We start from the raw sequence: 23,710 nt of genomic DNA on the forward strand, positions 1-23,710 counted from the left end.
CACACACACACACACACACACACACACACACACACACACACACACACACAGTTTAAGCAGAATATTTCAGAGCTGAAAAGAGGCAGAGCAGAGGCATAAGCCAGCCTGGAGGAGGGGAATGGGGCTGGGCATACAATTTCCTAGAAGCAGCAGATGAGAGGCATTGTAGGGTGGTGGAAACAGCACTAGATTTATGGTTAAGAGACCTGGCTTCCAATTCAAACTTTACTAGCTCACATGACCTGGGCAAGCCTTCTGAGCCTCAGTTTCCTCATCTGTACAATGAGGATAGCTAATGCTCATACTATCTACTTCATAGAGTTGTCAGAAAAACTCTCTGTAAACATGAATACTCTATAAATATTTCTTATTTTCCGTTACAGTTTATATGATTACAAACAACAGTTTGGATGACAGCTTGGTGTCTGAATTTCAGAATATACTTATGGATATGTCAACGTGTTCCATTTCATACTTATGAAAACTCAACTACTCTATTTTCTGATTTCCCGAATAGGCCTTAATTGTCCATTGCTATTAATAGAGATCCAGTTCTAAAGCATTCCTAGCCAGCTTAGTTAGAAAGCAGCTTCCAATAACATCCTCATTAGCCATTTGATAATGAAGTCTGAGCTTCTTCCAGTGCCATACAACAGACTATCAGTGGTTCTCCCGCTGCCAAGACTCAAGTTACCATAAGCTCAGGGTTGGATTGCTCCACAGGGCTTCTGGCTATCTGCCCAGTAGCCCACAGGAAAGCCTGCATTTCTCTGGGGAGGAGGAGGAGGAGGAAGAAGAGCCCAGTGATGGCTGACCCATCAGCTTTGCCTTGGCCCTGCCCCTCATTCTACCTAATTCTACACTATATAGGCTATGACTAATCACCAGAAGTCTGGGCTCTGGAAACTCCAAGGCTAGTCTGATGGTCTAAGAAATATGTCCAGCCTGAACAGCCTAGAGAATCAGAGCCTCCAGGGACTACTGAACTATTTGAAGCTATTAACATGTTATTTCTCTTAGTACACATTCTCCACAAATTTCAGTCTCTGTCAAACAGGCAAGGAAAAGAGGAAGTAAAGAGAAAGAAAAAAGTTTGGCGCCATCTTGGTGTAAAGTAAGCCCTTTGGAGTCAAAAAGACCTGGGATTCAAACCCTATCTCTCTGAATTACTGTTTGTGTGATCATAAACAAGCTCCTTCTCCCTTCTAGGTCTCAGTTTCCTCATCAACATGATAAGGGCAGTTGTATTAAATAATAACAATAACTAGCACTTACAGAGTGTCTGAAGGTTTTTGGAGTACTTTAAATATTATCTCTCATTTGATCCTCACAACAACCCAGTGAACTAAGTTCTATTATTACCCTCATATTTACAAATGAGGAAACTGAGGCTGAGATAAAGTGACTTGTTCAGGATTACACAGTATTAAGTGTCTAAGGCAGGGCTTTAATTCAGATCTTCCTGATGCCAAGTTCAACACTCTATTTACTGCATAGCCTAGCTGCCTAATACATTTCATAAAGCATTTTACAAATGTTATTTCATTTAATCCAATCATCACAACCCTAGAAATTTGATGCTAAAATTATCCCCATTTTGCAAATGAGAAAACTGAGGCTGAGTCAGGCTCACTGTCTGAAGGATTTGAACTGAGACCCTCCAAATCCAAGTCCAGTGCTCTATCTACTGGGCCATTTAGCTCCTTCCATCTTATCTCTAAAACGCCTTCCATATCTACATCTTGTTATCTGAAATCCTAGGATGTGATTACATGGTGCTCCTGACTTTCAGATATGGTCAAATCTACATTGTCAGAAGGTAGATAATTCACACTGAAGCTAAGCCTTAGCAAATCTTTTCAACCTCTTGCTTTTGTGATCATCATTCCTGCTGGCTTTTATTTGGCATATAACCCAGCTAGATCTAGAAGTGAAGACTTTTTAAGCAGAAACATTTGATTACCTTCCTTCACTTTCCCCCAAGGAAGGCCTATCACTTCCACTAGCGAAAGTTGTATTGAAACTGGCACCTCCCTCCAAAGAGTAGCTTTCAATTCCTAGGACAAATGATGGAGCAAGGAGAGAGAAAACTAGAAAATTATGAAACCAAACCTACGCTTTGACCAAGGGCATCAAGATTAAGGGGGGCTGACCACTACACTCCTTAGACAGGTAGAAATAACTGAATTATGCACCTAGTGAACAAGCTAAGTAGCTTAAACAGGAAGCTACCAGATGGCGCACTCTCCCAGGCTTCCTTCCCCCAACAGCTGCTATTCACCAGATGAGTTCCTCCATAGACCTAACCTATGATCTCTCCTACAGCTATAGCCTTCCCAGTAGTGTCTGTCTTGTGCTACATGGGGCCTTGTCTTCTGAGAATTAAGTGCCCATTTCCCACAACTGAATTTCTCTTAAAAGGTAAATTTATGGATACATCTCATGCTGCTTGCCCTAGTATCTTGAGTTAAGTCTTTGCTGTGATTTATTATGTTAAAGTGTTACAAATTTCAGAAATGTCAAAAATGCTCACATTCACTTACAAATAGATAAAGTTGCAAAGTCAAGTTGTATTTTGTATCATCCCTGCCACTGACCTAGTATCTATCATGGTGGCTAGCCCATAGCAGGTACTTAATGCTTCCTGAAATTGAATTGGGAAGGTATTGTTATTTGGATTTACCCTGTCCCTGGAGGAGTTGTATCCCTCCCCCTCCTACCCATCCCAAGGATTATCTCCCTGTATCACCAGCACAATGCCTGGCACAAAGCTTGACAAATGTTGTTGATTATTAGCATGGAAAGATAAACTGCAGGAGTAAATGGGCTGCTTCTTCTCTCACCCTTCATATTTATTGCAATACTTCAAGGATCCAGGATCTCGTCATCGTGGGTAATTGCTTCCACCCACATGGATCACAATGCTTCTATGACTTAGTACATAACCTTTTGGACCAAGAAGTTCATCCAGTGGACAGACTTTGTCAATAAGTCTCTCCAAATTTAGCTGGGCTGATCCTCAGATAATAGAGATACAATTCTACTCAATACCTTTTCAGGCTGGTAGGACATGATACTTGCTCTAGAAGGGACCCATGGAGATTTCTGCTCTGTACTCTTCTACAGTGTTGGGCTAATTACTAATCAATTATACTTTCTCTGCTCTAATGAATCTTTTTAAAGTTTGAAAGTCTCCCTCATTCAGGGGTTCTTAATTTTTTGTGTCCTAGGCCCCTTTGACTGTCTGGTAATGTCTATAGACTCTTCAGAAAAATAATATTATAAAATAAAACACATAGGATTAAAAAGGAAACCAGTTACATGAAAATACAGTGTATATATATACATATATATATTATATATATGTATTCAAAAACAAGTTCGTGGGTTCCAGCTTAAGAACCCTTGCTGTAATTAAATAAGCTTCATTACTACTTAATATCTTTGCCTTCGCTTTCTACAACTATAAAATAAGAAATAGACCAAATGACTTGCTGGAGGTTACCTTATGAGGCCCAAGAAGAGAACTCATGAAAATCTACCCAAGCTGAACCAAACTCCTCCCAAAAGCACTGCTGGAAGGTTAAGAAAACAGGGGCAATGCTCATTTCCCAGATTTCTTCAATTATGATTCTTTCCCCCATTACCAGACTGGACTTTCAACTGCCTTTGGATGTGGATACCTCCCACATTAAAGAGACCACATAGTATGTTTTCTATCTATGACCAAGGTCCTGATCTGCTGCTATTACAAAATATGTGCTGCTGCTACACAAAATGTTTCTCTTAGGTCTTCATTCTTTACTGAGAACTGATAGTACTAGAAATACCAACTTAAATTAGATGACTCTGTCTCTGCAATTTTATTTCAATCATACTTATTAACAACTAGGGAATTTATGGGGGAACCTATTGGATTCATGGCCTTTCTCTAGTTACATCAACATTGCAAAGTTTATACGAAGCACTAAGGGGTATAACATCTGAAGTTGGCATTTCAATTGTGATTTCGTGGTCTAAGTTCTTTTCTTTGTCAAATCAAACTTTCAATGCTCCTTGTCAAAAAGTTAGTGGAGACAAGGAGCCAGCTCCTTCCAACCATATGCCCTGCCAGATTAAACATGCTTCAGGGAATAGCACCAGTCAGATCAGGAGTGGGGAACCTGTGGCTCTCTGGGTCCTCAAGTGCAGCCCTTTGACTGAATCCAAACTTCACATAACAAGTTTATGTTAATAAAAGGATTTGTTCTGTAAAACTTGGACTCAGTCAAAATTCTGCACCCGAGGACCCAGAGGGCCACATGTTGGAGGTGGGGTGTGGAATAACGTGTGCTGTATGCCAGCATGAGTATTCAACTGTTTTTTTGGAACTAGTACTTTCTAGCTTACACTGCATTCATAGGTAAAAACATTCCTCAAGTACCAACTGCACAAAATGCTGACCTAGGTGCTGGAAATATGTAGGTGAAAAAACCAATATACTCCCTGCCATCATATAGTTTGTATTCTGGAAGAAAGGATATGGGATATACACAGTGAGGTATGATACACAATAGCAGTTTTCACACTTCATTGAATTTAATTTCATGTAAGTTTCACACTTTTGGACAAAAATCTTAATTAACCATAAGAAAGTCATAAGTCTACATAGGCAGAAATTTAGGGTTAGAAGAGACTTTTTATACCCTCTAGTCTAGCCCCTGAATTTACAGTTAAGGGATCTTGAGGCCATAAGAGGTTAAAGGGTTTGCCCAGGGTCACACAGTGAATATGGAGCAAGGCCAGTATTTAAAGCCAGTTCCTAACTCCAAACACTATGCTCCTTGCATCTGAGCCCCATAATATTGTCTGCACACATTCATTCCTGCCCATTTACTTTAGGACTAAAAAGAATGAGAAACATCGCTTAGCAAGTGACCCTGTTTTAAACTGAGAAGTTAGGGATTAAGTGTGAAATCAGAAAAGTAAGTTAGCGGACAACAGAGCATCACGTGAATTTGGCAGCTTGAAGCGACAACAAAGAAGAAAACAAACTGCCAACCCCACATTCGTTTTAAAATGACAAGTTGCATATGAAACGGGAAATGATGGGTATATCTACTGATAGAAATAATAACACTAAATTATTCAGAAATCCCAATGGTATCTGCCAATAGTTAAAAAAAATGTATATGAGACGTGCATAGAGGGGAAAACACATATGTGGGGATTTATTGCATTTTATTATAATAGAGCTTTCCACAAACTGAATAAATTAACACTGTACCAACCTCTGAATATGAAATGAAAGTGAAGTTTTCCACAATAAGAATTGTGGTTTTCTGCAAGGGGAAAATGCTGAGCTATTGAAGATAGCAGAACAAAAGTGTTCCAGAGTTTTCCTCTACGACTAGAAAAAGTCAAGTGAGGGAAAAAATGCCATCCAACAAAAGCATATGTTTGTTTTTGTTTTTCTTTAAGTGACAAGGGAGTTTAATTTAAAACACATACAGCCATTGGGTAGATAAGGGTGCTATTGGTACAGTCATGGGCCCCAATGTGACTCAGAATTAAGGAAGACATTGCACTACCCCCAAATATAGCACTTGACCAACCACACTAGTTTTGTGAGGAATATGAGAGCAAGAGGGATTGCCCCCTCAGAGAGGCTGGTCATTGAATTGTTATAGGTGGCAAATGGACAGAGGGCTAGGCCTGGAGTCAGGAAGACTCATCTTTCTGAGTTCAAATCTGGCCTCAGGCACTTACTAGCTGTGTGACCCTGGGCAAGTCAATGAACCCAATTTGCCTCAGTTTCCTCATCTGTAAAATGAGCTGGAGAAGAAAATGGCAAACCACTCCAGTATCTTTGCCAAGAAAATCCCAAATGGGGCCATGAAGAGTCAGACACAACTGAACAACAACAACAACAACAAAAAAAGATAATTGGGCTCTGAAGTTCATAAAAAAAAAAAGGTTGGGAACTCCCATCCACCATATGAGGAAGAATAAGGAACTCAGCAAGATTCTGGATGCCATGAAAATGGCTGGCACCAAGAAGGGCTAAATTCCTAGCAGACTGATGCAATGGAGAACTGACCACACACACGCACACCCCGGATGTATATAAATAATAAACTTTTCTCATCACGCAATGGAAAGAGCATTGGATTTGGACTCAGCTTCAGTTTGAATTTCAACTTTTACTTATCTGTGGGATTGTGGGCTAGTGAGTTAATGAGGAGGTTGAACAGGATGACCTCGAAATTCCATTTCAGCTCCATATCTATGATCCTTTGATTTGATTTTTTTAATCAGATATTTAATATAAAAACAGCACAGTATAGTGCATGAGGCACTGGACTTGGGGTAAAAAATATCTGGGTTTAAATCTCACCTCTGATACCTAATGTTGTTCATTATGTTCAGTATGTTGTTCACTCGTTTTCAGTCGCATCCAACTCTTTGTGACCCCATTTGGGTTTTCTTGGCAAAGATACTGGAGCGATCTGCCACTTCCTTCTCCAGCTCATTTTACAGATGAGGAAACTGAGGAAAAGAGGGTTAAGTGACTTGCCCAGGGTCACATAGCTAGTAAGTGTCTGAGGTTGGATTTGGACTCAGGAAGATTAGTCTTCCTGACTCTAGGCCTGGCACTCTATCCACTGTATCACCTAGTTGCGCAATATCTGCATGGCCCTGGGTAAGCTGCTTAAGTTCTCTGTGTCTCAATTTCCTCATCTATATATGTATAAATAAGGGGCTAGACTCAATAGTATATAAGGTTTCTTCCAACTCTAAGTTAATACATAAAATTTTAATATAATAGAGATGATTAATGATCAGATAATTAAAAGTGTTCTTTTCAATAAGTCGTTGGATAATTTGAAAGTTAAAAAACACAGCAACCACTCTTATTATGGACAAGCTTCCAGATCTGTCCAAATTCATTTTTAGGGGATGGGCCAGAAATTTATATGGATAATGTATGTTGGCTTCTAACTTAAACTTATATGCTGTTAATTTTTCCAGTAATTTGAGGTGACTTGGAATAAAGTGGATCTTCATGAAATACTCTTAGTCTCAAGAAAACTACATTTTTCCTTTCTACCCTCTGCTACCATCTCTCCCAAGGCAATTATAGCAGAATTTCATTTTACTAGCTTGTTTGTTTGTTTATAGGGGCAAATGGGGTTAAGTGACTTGCCCAGGTCACAGAGCTATTAAATGTCCGAGGCCAGATTTGAACCCAGGTCCTCCCGACTTCAGGGCCAGTGCTCCACCCACTGAGTCACCAACCTGCTCATTACTGTGTTTTTTAAAAAGTGAATTTATTTTAAAACACATTCGACTCTGCTGAGGCCTCCTTGGGAGGCTAGGAGAGCTGCTGGGCTGGTCACAGGTCTCGAGGAGGACCTCAAGCAGATGTTGCTAGCTTAGTAGCAGAAATGCCTTCCTCAGGCATCAGGACCCTCTGCCTTACATCAGGTATGCCTTTTCATCAGGAGCCTGCTGGGGCTCAGTCTCTGTCCTAATACAGTTTCTTCCCTGGATGGGAGCAGACCTGTCCTTCTTCCTGGATACTATCATAATACCTTCTTTTTTTTGTGGGGAGACTCTTTTGCTCCTTCCAGATTGACTCTGGACATGCTCCAGTCTCCTTTTCTAGCTCTCTGTCCTTAGGATGAGAGCTGCAGCTCGTGGCAAACCAAAGGGTCCCCTAATCTTTCCTGTTGGGACATGCCGAGTTAAAGTTTTCACAACCAGGGTCTTATCCAGACATTATAAAGAGAGCATTAAGACCCATGTTGGCCAATAAGAGGGGAGGGGAGGAATAGGAGAATACAAAGTCATCCTGTATTTAACCACTTCACATGACTATGAATGCCTTCCCTAAGGCTCTATATATTTTTAGTGAGAGAGATTTCTTTCATGCTATGGACCAGTGAAGGCAAAAGTAATTTAAATCTTACTCACAAAATTATTAAGAATACAGATTTTGCTTTCCAGAAAATAAAAATACGCTTATGAAGGTTGGTCCTGAAGAAGAGGGGAGAGAATGCCCCTCATTCCTTTCCTTACAGCAATGGAGGCTTACAGGCGTGGCATGCTGCTTACACTGTCAACCTCAGCTGATTTGCTCACTAATTTTACTAAACCATGTTCCCCTCTTCTTTATCCTTCATTATGATGGATGGTATTCTGGGTAGGGGGTTAGGGACAGAATGTCAAAACAAACAATATCAATAAAAATCATTTAAAAAATAATAATACTGCTATCTTGTTTTACTATTTTGAACTGACAGCCATGTCCACAAAGAAAAAAAAAACTTTCCTCCACACTTACAAGAGAGAACTAGACTGCTGAACTGTGAAGTGTTATGAGAAAAGAGATCTTCAGTTTCGCTAGCAATTTTTTGAAACTAAAGAAAGGAGAAATAGTCAATGTATAAGCCTTCTGAAAAAGTATAAGTTTGGGGGTAATGAATGTTTTCTCACTTATAAATGATTCATGGCATTCTGGGTCAGAAAACACTGCTGTGCTGAGTAGGTGCCAAAGGGCATCAGTCCTGAGCCAAGCAGTAGTAGGGCTGAATGCTGGTGCCAAGCTCCAGCAGCTTCAGGCACTAAGAACCAGAATGGTGTCTTCTCTCACAGTTTTGTAGCAGCCGTCCTCTTCCATCAGAAGATCAGAAGTTCCTGGGTGCCCCCTACACCGAAGAGTACAAAAGGCACTGACCCAGAAGCCAGTAAACATGTTGGGCTGTCATTGCTAAAGTCCTACAGCAATGTGAGTTATTATTTTGATTCATATTTTCAGGGTTTCTAAGGGAGAACTAAAGAGACTCATCTATAAAATTAGAAGAACCTTTCTAACTCTAGTGATATATGAGTCTATAATGACATCAATGTTAAATTTTGAAGGATCACAAAGACTGAGCTCCAAGGGTGCTTTTTGGGTAGGTGGGGGGAATGATGTATATTTCGTTTTAAGGTTGGGTTACTTTTAGGCTCCTATTTAAAGAGTTTCATGGGAAGGGAAATGTGGCATATTCTGATTTCTACTGAAAGTGTACTTACTGTTACACACAAAATAGACAAGTCAGAAAAGTGCCCATCATTTCCAAGTAGATCTCAGAACCATTAAAAACAACAACATTCTATTAATTCTACATACACACAATTTCAGTTTTATAAGGAAAAAGAGTATCCAAAATTAATTGACATTTAAGTTATTTTTAAAATCATTGCCAAAATAAATTTTAAACTATTTCTCCCCAAAGTCCAGAACTTCTAAATGTCCAAATTGGCTAGTTTCAAGGTTGGCATTTCCAATTTTGAATATCACGGCACCATTTCTTAAAAAAATAGTCTCCTATGAAGTCAGCCTTGGTATGGGATTATTGAGGTTTAATGATTATAAAAGCCAGGCTGGGAATATTGGCATTTGATTCAATGATTATGAGAGCTAGAATGGTATAACAGATAGAAAGTCACCTTTGAAGCCAATGGACAAGTCCCTTAAGTTCTGAGAGCTCTAGTTAACTCTCCAATACTAAATTGCAAAGAAAGAACTAGATTGCATTGAGAGAAAGTATTTCTTCACTTTGTTCAGTGCTTAGCACAGTGGCTGGCACACAGTAGGTGCTTAATATTTATTGACTGATTTCACCTAGGAGTTCCCTATATCAATTAAATCACAAGTCTTGGTCCTCTCCCTACCATATCCCCAATACAATGATCACAATAGAGAAAAATAAAAGTCAAACATAATTGGTTTAGGACAAAGGCAGCAGAATATGAACATAGCTAAAGAAAAAAAGATGGCACTTCCTGAAAAGTAGTGGCAGAAAGAGGGAGGTGAGAATGGAAGAGAAGGAAAAAGAACAGAACAGCTTAGAATAAAGGGACAAAGAAATGATTGGAAGTCCTGGGAAACTGTTGGCACAAAGGATCAGCTGGATGTAGGGAGCTGACTTGGGTGTCTTAACTAGCCAGAGGAAGGAAAGATTAGGGAAAAGTGACTAGAAGAATAGCAGAAAAGAAAAGGAAAGAATAGAAAAGAAAAAGATGTGCCCCAAGTAAAGGAGTTAACTGGTGGGAAAGACAAAGAGAAGATCCTTAAGAGCATCTGAGACAAGCACTCTAAACTGAAGACTACAAATAGCCAGATGGGTCCAAGCCAACTTGGTATGAAAACAACAACAAAAGGAATCTAGCCTGACAAAGCACAGCCCTCTCTTTTGGAAGGGGGGTGGAGTGGTGCTGGCTGGGGGAACACAGGAGTTGAGAGAATGAAGCGGGAAAATAGCTACACTAGAAAAAGTCTAGGGCAAAGAAGAGTCTACCAACTGCTGCTCACACAGAGCTGAATTGTTAGTATTCTTTCCTCTACAGGGAACAGTGCTAATCTCTTAGGTTCAATGGCATTGAAGGGCCAACATACTCCCCACCAGGGAGGGAATGCCTGGCTCACTTCCCAACAACCCCACTGAGAAAGTGACAAAATGTGTTAGCTTTCCACCTGACTATCAGACATGAACAGAGAATCTTTGTAGTACACCAAGCTGTGAAATAATTGCAAGCACTAGTCTACAAAAACGTTTTGATTACCTCCTGAAAGAGCCTGGAAGTTTAAAGAGACATTATTATGTGCCCAGAAGCCTACACATATTTATTCTACAAATTGCCTACCATGTGCCTGGCACTATGTTAAGTCCTACACATGTGAGGATGGGGGAAAACAAAGGAGAAACTTCCATCTCTGCCCCTGTGAGGTTAGACAAGTCACGTATAAAACAGTGATAACCATTCTCAAAAAAGTTAAGTGTAATAGCAAAGGACCACAGTGACAACTCTGAATAGGATGAGTATTTTACCTACTTCACCAGGCTGTTTGTGAGGATTAAATGAAAATGAGTGCACAAAAAAGCCTTTAAAAATGCCATCTAAATGTCATCTACCATCACTATTGCCATCATCACAGCCTTGGGAATGAGCTATTAACCTGTCTATACTAATGTAAAAATGATTCTTCTATAGACATACTAATACATTATTGGTAGAGCTGCGAACTGGTATAACCATTTTGGAAATCAATTTGGAATTATGCAAATAAAGTGACTAACATGCCCCTACAAAAAAAAAATGATTCTTCTAGATAAAAAAGAACCAAGTGATATGGATGTGGGGGTGGGGGAGAGGAGGGAGAGAACATAAGTAAATATTTAAAAAATGAACCAGCCTTCTATGAATTGTGGCACATAGATCAATGTCCAAGATCATACTTTTAGAGACAGAAGAGGCCTGAGAGACTATCTACTTCAAATCCTCCCAATATTTTACAGATAAAGAAACAATGATTAAGCATTACTATGTGTCTGGAGCTGGAAATACAAAGACACAAGTGTCCCTGCCCTCAGAAAGCTTACATTTTACTGGGCAATACAATATTAAGTTCTTTTATTGGGCAAGACAGCACCTAAGTTGTGAACACAAGGGAAGGAGGACATGGTATGAGCAGCTGGGGATGGGGGTGGATTGGAGAAACAACCAGACAGGCTTCTTACAGAAGGTGGCATTTGATCTGTGCTTTGAAGGAAACTAGTTGGGTTTTCGAAAAAGCAGAGGTAGAAGGAGGGCATTCTAGATATCAGGACAACTTGTAAAAGACAGAACATGGAGTATCAGGTGAGAAAGAACAAGAAAGCTAGTTTGACTGGACCTGAGAGTGAAGAGGAGGCTTGGAAAGGTAGGTTACAGCCAGATTGTAAAGGGCTTTATTATATGCTAAACAGATGAGTTTGTATTTTATTTTAGAGGTAAGAAGAGGTTAACTGAGCTGGGGAGGGACATAGCCAGACCGCTGCTTTAGGACTACCACTTTGGCAGCTCTGTAGAGGAGACACTGGACACAGGGAAACTAATTAGGAGGCTATTGTGACAGTTCAGATGAAAAGGTGATGAGGGCCTGAACTAGGGAGGTTGCTATGTGAGAGATTGGAATCGACAAAACTTGGCAACTGATTGGATGAGTATAGTGGGGGAGACTGATGTGGGGGTATGACTGTGAAGGTGACAGGCAGGGTGACTGGAAGGATACTGGTGCCTTCACCAGAAGCAGGAAAGGCTGAGTGGGATGAGGTACGTTGGGGAAAAAAAGGGCACTACTATCCAAATAATTTACCATTAACACTACTAATAAAATAATCATAGAATCATAGATCAGGTCACAAAGGTGAGGGACCTGCAGCCTCAAGGCCATATGTGGACCTCCAGGTCCTCAAATGTGTCCCTTTGATGAAATCTGATTCAGTCAAAAGGCCGCCCTTGAGGACCTAGAGTACCACATGTGGCCTTGAGGCTGCAGGTCCCTCACCCCTGATTTAGGACCTAAGAATTGTAAGAGATTGAAGTGAGGAGGAAGGTAGAAAGGTATCAAAAAGAATCATTTTGAAGCATTCTGTATACCGCACTGGTATAAATAAAAACCTCAGTAGATTTCAAGTGAGAAGATCTGGGTTTGAATTTCAGCTTTTGCCATTTGCTAATTCTGTAACCACAGACAAGTCAGTTCCTGCATCTGAACCTAAGTTTCCTTCTCTGCAAAAGGGAGATAATAATACATACACTAAGGTTTTTATAAGGAGAGCACTATAGAATCGACAGTTATTCTACATGCCAGAGTCTTCAATATGCAGACAGTAGTCTCAAATTATTTTAATATACAGACCAGCTCAGTGGCATTTCTTTGAACATTTCCTTTTTAAGCAACCCAGAGTGATGGCTGCGATCATCCAGATAAACAGGACTGCTCACAATAAAATTGGACAGACATTCCCAATTTCACCTTGCTTGGCTAATTGCACAGAGGCAGCCAGGGTCACTGCAGTTGCTGTGGAGCAGCTGGCAGGCTCCTACATGGAGAGGTTCTGCAACAGCTGGGGAATGCAGGATGCTTCTGAACAAGATACAAGGCAACCCCAAATAAGGCTACGTGTTGATCCACTGCACAATAGAGGCGACAGGCGAGGGCAGGTCTGGCACATGTATTCCAGCTGCCCCTTTCTTCATAGTCACAGGGCGAAACAAGTGGATACAAATGGTGCAGCCCTCATTCACAAAAACATTTGTGGTTTTGCTCCTAACTCTTTACAAGTAACAGTTGAGCTTCAATCAATCAGCAAAGTTCCTAGTTAGGCTCAAAGTTACATGTTGCTTTCAAACAAAACCATGGCACCATGTTTGATGATGACAGTTCTTGTTGATCCTCAAAGAGCATTGGTTTTGGACTCAAAAGACCTAGTTTCAAATCATACCTTTGATCTTCATTACCTGTGTGACCTTGGATAAGACACTTAATTTCCCAAAGCTCCCTAATCTGTAAAATGTGTGTGTTGTACTAACCAGAGGGCCTCGAGGTCCATCCTAGCTCTACATCTATATCTAAATGCCACTAAGACAAGGCAAGCATTATTCTGGCCATTTTATGGATGAGGAAATTGACTTGAGTTACAAGTGAAGCTTGTTGTTCAGTTGTATCTGACTCTTCATGACCTCATTTGAGGTTTTCTTGGCAAAGATATTAGAGTGGTTTACCATTTCCTTCTCCAGCTCAACGGACAGATGAGAAAACTGAGGCAAACAGGGTTAAGCAACTCACCTAAGGTCACATGGCTAGTAAGTGTCAGAGGCTGGATTTGAACTCAGGTCTTCCTGACTTCAAGCCCAGAGTTCTATCCACTGCACTACCTAACTGAACTGTAGGATAGGCAAAGGAGACAGAACTAAAATCAAGTATGACCTCTGATCTTGTGAGCTATGCACCACCAAGAAAGTTCTCTCTCTCCTATGGCCATAAAGTTAGCTTTAGTAGCTAGATAATGAGATTATGAGGCTCCTGAAATCCTATTCATATACATAAATTTTTCCCCTTTTCTTTTTTGATCTGATTTCATTGATATAGGGAGCTCCCAGCTTGCAAACTTCATCCACCAATGCAGATCGACAACTATTCAGCAACTTATGATGTTAAAGAATTACCTGGGGACACCAAGAGGTGAAGCCACTTGCTCAGGAATGTAACATGATTAGCATGTGTCAGAGGTTGGACTAGAACCCAGGTTTTTCTGCCCAGCCCCTGAGTCTTAAGGAAGACCACAAATAAAACTTTTCCATCTGCCCAGCAGCTGAACCCTCTCACATGTGTGGTAGCCCCCTGTTAGAATGCCAGTTCCTTCAGAACAGCAGAGACCCTCCTTTTAAATTGTGTATCCCTAGTACTTTGTACATCAATCAATCAGTAAACTTTTATTAAGTACCCACTATATGCCAGGAAGAATGCTAAGCATTAGGGATACAAAAAGAGGCAAAAGACAGTTCCTGCCCTCAGGGAGCTCACAATCTAATGGGAGAGACAACATACAAACAAATATATATGAAACAAGCTACATACAGTAAATAGTTAACATAAGGAAAACATTGGACTTAAAAGGGGGTTAGGAAAGGCTTCTTGTAGAAGGTAGGATTTTAGTTGGGACTTAAAGGAAGCCAGGGAGGTCAGTAGTCTGAGAGGAGGAGGGAGAATTTTCCAGGCATGGGGGTGGGTGGGAAGGGCAGCCAGTTCCTACTCACTAAACCTACAGTCTCAATTTTTCTAATTTTCTTTCTAAAAGAAACAATTCTTGAGCCCAAGGTCCTTCGAACATTAGGTAAGCAGCTCCTTTCCAGCTCTGAAATTCGGTGATTCATTTTAATATTCTTAGAATTAGAGAAGTAGTCTTCCTTCCTCTAATACACCATAAGTTATGAAATAAAATTGCATTTACCCTCATGTTCTTCCCTCCCCCAGTTTTTCTCCACTATTTGTGAAATTGAAAAACTTTCACTGATGAGCTCACTCTGTAAAAGGGTAAACCTGCTTTCCTTCAACTTGCAATACCCCGGTTGCACTGTGGGTGTCATCTCACTGGAGCTGAGGTCCCAGACCCCATCCTTGTGGACACACTCCTTTCTACCACTTAGTTCACCTTGAAACAACCAATTTACAGTACAAAATATTATGCAACAGGAAAATGGCCCCTTTGGCCAACATTCTACCAAGAGGGAAGGGGAGATAGGGATGCAGGAGGCTTGGTTATTTTTTTTTTGTAGTGTTTACCCTTAACAGTTCAATTTTTAAAATTACCTAACTGAAATAAAAGATCAGAATGAGGAATCATGCTCATGATTTCTGAGCTTCTTGTTAACTATTCTAATTATTTAGGTAATGCTTCAGCTACTTGCAAGTTAGAAGTAACCAGGTACACTTACCTGTGTGTGTGTGTGTGTGTGGTATGTATCCATGCATATGGAAAACTCAAAGGGATGGCAAATAAAGTTCAACTATTAACTGTCTTTGCTGGTATCTCTCTGGAGCCCAGGGAGAAAAGAAAAGTAAATTAAAGTAGGGCAGAAAGAAGGGAAGGGAAGTTTAGCACTTAAATTAATAGCAGCCAGGCAACCCCTCTCCTCCCCACTTTAACTGGCTCAGCACTAGGGACATTTTGAGTCACCAATTATAATAAGTATCATTCCAGAGTCTGAAAATTTTTTTTTCTTCAAAAAGGCAGGCTTATTATTGGGTCAAAAAGATACAACATTATGCAACTCGGTCTTAAAGTATAGTTATATTAACATATGAATGAAGCCCCAAAGGTGATTGAGGAGGATTTAAAGGTAAAGTCAATAGGTTGAGTAAGTTCCTAAGACAGACTTGACTGAGAAAAGAAGGGAGATGACTCATCACAATAAGTTAAAATGATGTAAAATACAACTACATTGAATACAGCTATATTTTTGATACACTACTGCAGTGCAAGCCTTGGGGCTCACTTTCTCAACCCCAGCCATCAACAGATTGGGTTCCTATAGTGGGGACCGGCTACTTGTCTAGGTCTGTCCTCCATTTGAATGCCCAGATTCTAGGATGACTTGCTATGTTATACAAGCCCCATTGGGTGTGATTATCTTTTCAACCAATGCCAACATATTTCCCATGTTGCTTTATTTCATTTCATCCAATGACTTTCTTTTTTTTTCAAACTGATTAAGAATTTTTCATGTACTTAAATGCCTTGGATTGGAGATTGATCAATTCAGTCTTTAGTTTGATTTAGTAAGGTTGAGGTTGCTTTTTTAAGTTGTGTCAGGTAATTGAATAACTCAGTAGACTCCCTTACAACTAATAAAATGAACACTTTAAAAGAAGGTATGGATTCTAAAGAGTCTACCATTACAGAATATCAGCCACCAGATGAAGGAAACAAATGCTATTTCTAATTCCATTGTATAATTCCATCAAAAAATTGGTTCCAAGGAGTGCCAGGGTTAAGTTCTCATTCAGTCCTTTTCTTGAATGCTTAATAGATGCCAGCTTAATTAAGTCACAAACACTAACAATGGCCAGGGGGGTATTGGGAAGTCCATCAAAACCTGTAGCATGTGGACAGTAAGTCAGTCTTCACATGCGGCTGTATAGGGTTACTTGTACATAGATGACTGGAGCCTTAGGACAGCAACACGTGATTCCATTAGACACTGTCAACATGGCATGTGCCAAATCTGCATCTCCCAAAGCTCTGAAGTTAAGCATTTGTACTCATCCTCACCCTCCCAATATACACAAGAAAAGCTCTCCATCACCCCCATTTCAAGAGATGGGCAGTAGGTGGAAAGGAGAACTCATTCATTTCCTTCAGGACAAGAGAGAATTTAAAAGTTGCTTATCAGATCCAATTTCACCAAGCTCTTCTCTTCAGCTAAATCGGGTACTTAATGCACAAAGTCAGAGAGGTGTCGCCCCAGCACCTCCAAATGGGTCATTACAATCCCGAGGAAGAAAGAAAACCAGTTACCCAATTCCAATTCCGAACCTTCATCACCCTCTGTAGAACTTCCACCTGCATGAACTGTCAGACATCTCAGATGTTGTTATTCCTACCCTTGAGGCTTTTAAGCAGGGCACATGACCCAGATTTCGACCCAGTCTCAACCTTCAGGCAGCCGTCTCGGCCTCAGTAGCCTCATCTTCATACAATTGTCGACTTCTGTCTGTCTGCTGCCTTTGCTACCTTGTCCTCCCTGTCCTCGACATACGGCCAGATCAGTAACTCTGTTTATTTGAGAAAAGTACTGGAAGTCTAAGGCATGTCGAGAGTAGAGCAAAGAGGAAGGCGGAGAGTTGAGAAAGGAAGGGAAGTACCTTTTTTTTTTTTTAAGTTTCTTAAAGATAGGTTATAGTTACGTAAAAATGTGGTGGGTACATGCGGAACTGATCAAGGGGAGAGGGCAGGGCGGGACTCCCAGTCCCGTACTCTGGGCTTTCCCGCTTCAGTACTACTGAGCTGTCAAATGCAGCCTCCCCAGAGCTTGACTGGCACAGAAAGATCTCCAAATTCAAGTCAGTTGCTCTTAATGTCAAAGAAGGAAATGGGTGGTTTCCCCAAGTACACACACAGACAAGCCCCACCTCCAATCTTGAGACACCCCCCCCTCCCCTTTCCCAGCTCCCCAGCCTTGAATAATCTCTCAACTGCAAAGCTTTCCAAAACTCAGGAAGGGAAATCTTGAACCACTACCCTGTTCATCAAAAGCTCGGAAGAAGAGCTCCCTGCAAGTGTCACAGGGGGAAGGGCAGAGGAGGGTGAGGGTGAGGGTAAAGGTGTGGGTGTGTGCTAGGGCGTGCAATTGTTATTCAAGTGAGACTCCCAGCTACATAAGTTACCTCCGGATGATAACAACGTCAAGTACTTCTCTCCAGCTCACAAAATTGAGAGGCAAACCTCCACCTCTACAATTCTTCAATTCCCTTCTCCCTCCCGCCCTAAGTCTGCAACATCTGGAGCCATAAAAATTTCCTAGGCATATGGGTGGCCCCCGCACCCACCTAGTCCACCTTCTAGTTGGAATATATATATATATATATATATATACATATATAGGCCAAGGCATCTTTGGGCATTGTGAACCCAGTTCACTCCGGCGTGACTCAATCAGACAGTACAAACAACACCACTGAAAAGTAGCCCCTCACCTTCCTAAATTCTCTCTCATCTCCACCTCTTGTCCCAGAAAACTGCTCCCTCCCAGAGCCATCAGTAGGCTCCCGGAGCCCTTTCCAAGATCCCTGAAGGCGGGCGAGGCTGCCCATTTCTCCAGGGCGGTCTGTAAGTTTCATGCCTTACCTGTCGGCTAGCAGAGAAATTCAATACTCGGCCTCTCTCTCCTCTCCCCACTCTCCTCCCCTCTGCAACAAGCATGAACTGGCGCCCTCTGCTGAGTCACCCGAAAGAGTGCGGGGGTGGGGGTGGGGGAATTGGGGAGGAGGAGAGGAATAAGGAGTGTGTGTAAAGCGGGCGAGTGGGCAGTAACAGATACAGGACCAGAGGTTAATGTGCAGTGACCCACGTTAGCTCTTTCCTCTCCCTTCGCACTACACACCACCTAGCAAATGGCCGCCTCTAGGTTAAAGGAGGCAGGCTCCCTCCACCCAGCCCTTCCCAACTAAAAGAAAGGACAGTCATGGTACAGTCGCCGCCCGGAGCCAGCGGCCAAAGCCCCAGACCCCGACAGCCCCGCGAAGTCAGGGCGCCGACACGCAGGGAGCGGAGCCAGAAGAAGAGATTCCACCTCGCGAGGAGGGCGAAAGAACCCACACCCTGGCCCCAGGCGGCGTCCTAAGGAAACTGCCGGGAATCAGACGGATGCAAGTCCTATTTTAAAACTCCGGCAGATTTTTTCCTGTCCTTGAAAACTGAGTACTGTCCTGTATTCCCAGCAGCTTGAGAGACTGAGAGGGGAAAAGGGGAGGGGGAGGGCTTTTGGGGAAGCCCGACTTATCAACTCCCCCTGGGTCCTAAGGAGAGTAGGCAGGGTGCAACTTCAACCCCAGAGTTCCGGTGCCCCCTAAGTTTAGGGGCCAACTAGGCAGGCTCCAGCCCCAGGGACGGCGGTTGATAGAAAGAGATCGACCAAAGAAATAAAGACTTGGAAGCAACGCTCTCTCCAGCCTTCACCAGGCTCTGTCTCACCTGTGCAAACATCCGCAGCATAAGCTGGCGGACCCCCAGAGGTACTTGATTAAAACAACCGTTTCTGGTGGAGTGGAGGGGGGGGGGGGGGCAGGTTTGGAGATGAATAAAAGTTATCCGATTAGTCTATGTGCAAACCTCCCAATACCAGCTAGCTGAGGAGTTACCTCAGAGATGAGATGATTCCTCCCGGGAGAAACAGAGCTCGCGCACATGCATAAATGTGAACACACACACACACACACACACACACACACACACACGCACAGCCATACACACAAGCACATGCCTCCCGATCTTACCTTGGTAGTCAGTTGTGCCTCCAGAAAGCCCGTGGCCAGCAGCGCTCACACACCTGCCTGGACTCTCTCCTCCATAGACAAAGTTAGCGGTGGAGGAAAAACTTCCAGGGTGCAAGCCCCGGCTCTGGCTCCTAAAGGAGAGGGGCGCCAAGCCTTAATGCTCCGGTCTCCGAACTTCTTCGCACTCGGGGCAGCAACAGCAGCTCCCTGGGTGAAGCTGGATCCCGCGGAAAGGGGAAGAGGGACAGAGGGTCTTGGCCCCGTAATCCCCGGCGGCACCACCAGCAACAGCCCGGCACAAGTTTTGAGGCTCTACCCCGGCCCCCCCCCCAGTGCGTCCTTCCCCCAGCTTCTGCAAGCCTCAAGCCTGGAGCAAGGAGTGGAGTGTATTAATTATATAGCGACCTCAGCCGCGACCTCCCCTCGGTGTTGTGTCCCCCTCTCCCTACAGCCCCCTCCCCTCTCCAGCTCTGCCTGTCAGTCCACAGGCGCCGGGCTCTCTGAGTGGCCAGGACCGCGTGCCCAAGAAACCCGGCTGGCTCGAGCCCACCCTCTGGGCGCGCGCTCGGCCCTCCTCCTCCTCCCCGCTCCGCCCCTACTTGGTCCGGCTCCCTTAGGCCCCGCGCGCACACGCTCCTGACTCTCCCGCAGCAGCTCAGCGCGCGGGCACACCCCCTTGACCACACTCTGCTTCGCCCGGCGCTTCCGGGGGACAGGAACTGAGCTTGCCTTAAAGGGCCCACGCCTCCTGCTTAGCCGCAGCTCGGCTCCGCCCCCAGTTGTCCTGGGTTGGAGATAATAGCTACGGATGCGACTCGGAGTTAGAGTCAAATCCTAGAAGGACTTAATCACGTGCTGTGTTACTTGTTTGGGGGATGGTTGGTGTCGACTCCGCTTGGGTTTCTTCTCAACCCCTACCTCCTATCTCCAAATGTTGGTCTCTACTCAGTATTCTTCCTTTGTATGTCCCTAGAGAAAAATACAAAGGTGTATCTCAAGCCAGGTGTGTACAGAAGATAAAAGCTTTAACCTGCAATCTGGGGTTGACCTAACACCCCTTTGTCAATCAGTTCCTAACCCCCACCATCAAGACGTCAAGAAGCATTTACTGAACATCCACAGTAGCTAGGTTCTCTCCCTCCCTTTCCCTCTCCCTCTCTTTCTCTCTCTCTCTCTCTGAGACAGAGGGAGGGAGGGAAAGATGAACTGTCTGCTGCCCTCGAGAAGCTTAAAATATACAAGCTACACACACATGCAACTTTGGAACTTGTCCAAGACCGCGCACAAATGACTGAAAATTAATATACTATATCAGAAAGTCCGGCCTTCGATCCAGGCTCAAAACAGCCTAACATTATTTGTTAATTGCAAAATAAACACATCTTCAGATAGCCCGCTAGGCCTGAGTGACTTGGGCAGTATTTTGCACCTTTGGTGAGAAAGGGGATAAAAGAAAGCTGGCAGAAGTTGGAGGCACTTAACCTGTACAGATCAGAGGCATGTAAATAATTAACACTCACAGCTTGGAAGAGGTGCTCTTCTACTAGTCAGTAATTAATTCTTGTAAATTTTAGAGGGTCTGCCTAAAGTTTGTCTTGTGGTTTTTTTGGTGTTGTCGTTTTGGTTTTGTGTGTGTGTGTGTGTGTGTGTGAGGCATTTGGGGTTAAGTGACTTGCCCAGAGTAACACAGCTAGTAAGTGTTATGTGTCTGAGGCTGGATTTGAACTCAGGTCCTCCTGACTCCAGGGCGGGTACTCTTATCACACTGCACCGCCTAGCTACCCCTGGTCTTGTGTTTGTAAGGTTTCTGATAACATTTTGTAAACATCCTCCCAGGTCATTCTCCTTCCTTCCTCAAAAAAATGAATACTAGGCTCATAGTATTTCTCTCGACCTAACCCCTGCCCCCATGCTTGGGGACTTTACTATACATACTCAAGTCTCCTCAAACTCCTGGTCTCCCAGTCCATCAACCTACTTTACTGCCATGATTGACACTTCACTCCCAGTGGAGTGAATGCAAACCCACTGAAAACATTATACCCTTGGTGACATTATCATTTATATTTATTCAGCTTCCACGATCCCCAACTCTGAAATTCTCTTAGACAATAATCTTTTTTTCTTTCCATCTCTCCCTGTACCTCATGCCTCCTAAAGCTATTCTTGGTTTGCCATAGTGGCCTCTTGTCATACATTAGGTCTTCTATGGCCTCACTTTCCTCCCTTCTTAAATATGGCTTTATAACTTTGTGCTGTCCTCTATCCCCAAATTCCTTACCCCACTGCCATATCAAGTGGCTCATCCCTTTCCAAACTTCAACTCTTGGCCACGCCCAACATTTGCCTTCCTAGCTCCTGCCCCACGAGAAGGTCACATAACCTTGTTTACTGGTTCCACTACAAATTGGTGTTAATCTAATCTCCACTGGGGCTTCCTTGCTCCTCTTAAATCCTTTTCATTTTCCCTGGTGGACTATTATCTTGATTCTCACCTTCTGTTCCAAAACTAATTTCCTCAAAAGCCACTTAGATGACTCCTCCCCCATCACCCTCCTCAAACTTTATCTAGAAAACAGAAGCCATCAGTTGTGAGCACCCATCTTCTCTCCAGTTCTACACAAAATTTCAACATTTCCCCACCCTCTCCTCCTTTGTTCCCAGTCTCTGAAAAAAAGGTGGTCTTTTACGTTTTAAAATTTTATTTTCATTTAAATTTTTTGTTACATTTTGAGTTCCCAATTGTGTCTCCCTCTCTCTCTGAAACCCACATTAGAGAAGGCCAAGATTTGATGCAGATATATGTATAATACATACTTTATATATAATACATACTTCTATAGTCTTTTTATTTTGATATCACCTATTTTCCCCGTTGCATCCTGCCCTTCTCCCAGAGCCTACTCCCAGGGGAAAGGGACTCCCAGGTCTAGGAAGTACCCCACCTTCCATGGCAGGGAGTGTTTTGTACCAACCATTTTAAATTTTAGTCTACTGGCCCCAGGCACCTAGTGAGGAGAGGTTTGGAGGGACTTTTTTTTCTACTTTTGTCCCTATGTATTATTTTGTAAAAGTTAATTGCTATTGGAGAACACAGAGGATAAGAGTACCTAAAAGAAAATAAAGTATTAGAAAGAAATTCCAACCCCTTCCTCCATAATGAGAGAAGTAATTTAGGCTAGTCTTTAGGGACCTAATCTGCCCATGAGTGAAGGTTAGGAGAGAGCTCACAGAGGGTGCTACATAATCAAGAGCAAAAAGTTCTAAAAAGTTAACCTATCAAAATTTAAGGTTAGGGTTATCAAAATATCTACCATCAAATTCAGTGTTCTACAATCATGTTGTTTTAGTCATTTCAGTGATTTCTGATTCTTAAGACCCTAAGTTTTCTTGGGAAAGATACTGGAACTCATTTTACAGATGAGGAAACTGAGGCAAACAAGGTTAAGTGACTTGCCAGGGTCACAGAGCTAGTAGTGTCTGAGGCTGGATTTGTACTCATGAAGATGAGTCTTTCTGATTCCAACCCCAGAGCTCTATCTACTTCACCACCTAGCTGCCATAGACCCTCTACAGAGAGGTTCACATCTTTGAAAAACAGAAGATGGGATCTTTACTCCTTCTTTGGGGCCAAAGTTGATCATTTAAAAACAACTCAGTTGTTGCCTCCTACATGAAATTTTTCCTGATCCCTGAGTTGCTAGTATCTCTCTCCCAAAACGACCATAGATTAATTTTGTTTCTGTATTTTATATATGTTCTTGTCTTCTCCCCGTTAAAATATAAGCCCACTTAGGGTGCGGAATGTTTTCACTTTTGTCTTTTGTATTCCCAGCACTTAACCCCCAGTGTTGAGCATATGTGAGATACTAAATAAATGCTTCATCGATTGATTAATTGCTTCCATTAAGCGATCAATTCTTTGCTCATGAGAAGCAGATGTGGACTGGAGCTGTGATTTCATTGTTAAAAAAACAACTTGTTCTGAGTGTAGGGAGTAAGATTAGGTTCCACCTTTTGCAGAAATTGATTTGCCTTGCCTCCTGCTGTGGTTTAACTCTAGTCTGCCTTGGCTGTTGGGCTAGGGGCTTCCTACTGTGGCTGGGTCTCAGAGGCTACCCTTTCAGGGCTTTCTTCTGCTTTTGTAGGGTCTGAGATTGCTCCTAAGCAGAATTCTGCTAGAGGCCTTTCTTCCATTGCCCCTGGGCTTTCAAGTTGCACTGCCTGTGGGACCAGACTGCTTTTGTTCCTTACTTTCCATCCAGCATTCTGATAGGTTTTTTGTTTTGTTTTTGTCCAGCCTTAGACAAGGACACACACACACACACACACACACACACACACACACACACACACACA

General features: G+C 42.6%; 1 long non-coding RNA gene across 1 annotated transcript in view; it reads right to left on the reverse strand.

Annotated features, from left to right (window-relative positions):
- The window catches only part of LOC114027464, a 76,194-nt gene extending 56,529 nt beyond the window's left edge, over positions 1-19,665 (reverse strand). Inside the window, exon 1 of the long non-coding RNA XR_003567260.1 lies at positions 19,352-19,665. This is a non-coding gene — a long non-coding RNA (uncharacterized LOC114027464). The remainder of the gene's footprint in view (positions 1-19,351) is intronic.
- Positions 19,666-23,710: the final 4,045 nt, after the last annotated feature.

The sequence above is a fragment of the Vombatus ursinus genome, unplaced genomic scaffold (assembly GCF_900497805.2).
Source record: "Vombatus ursinus unplaced genomic scaffold, bare-nosed wombat genome assembly UNPS02014861.1, whole genome shotgun sequence".
NCBI classification, from domain to species: Eukaryota; Metazoa; Chordata; class Mammalia; order Diprotodontia; family Vombatidae; genus Vombatus; species Vombatus ursinus.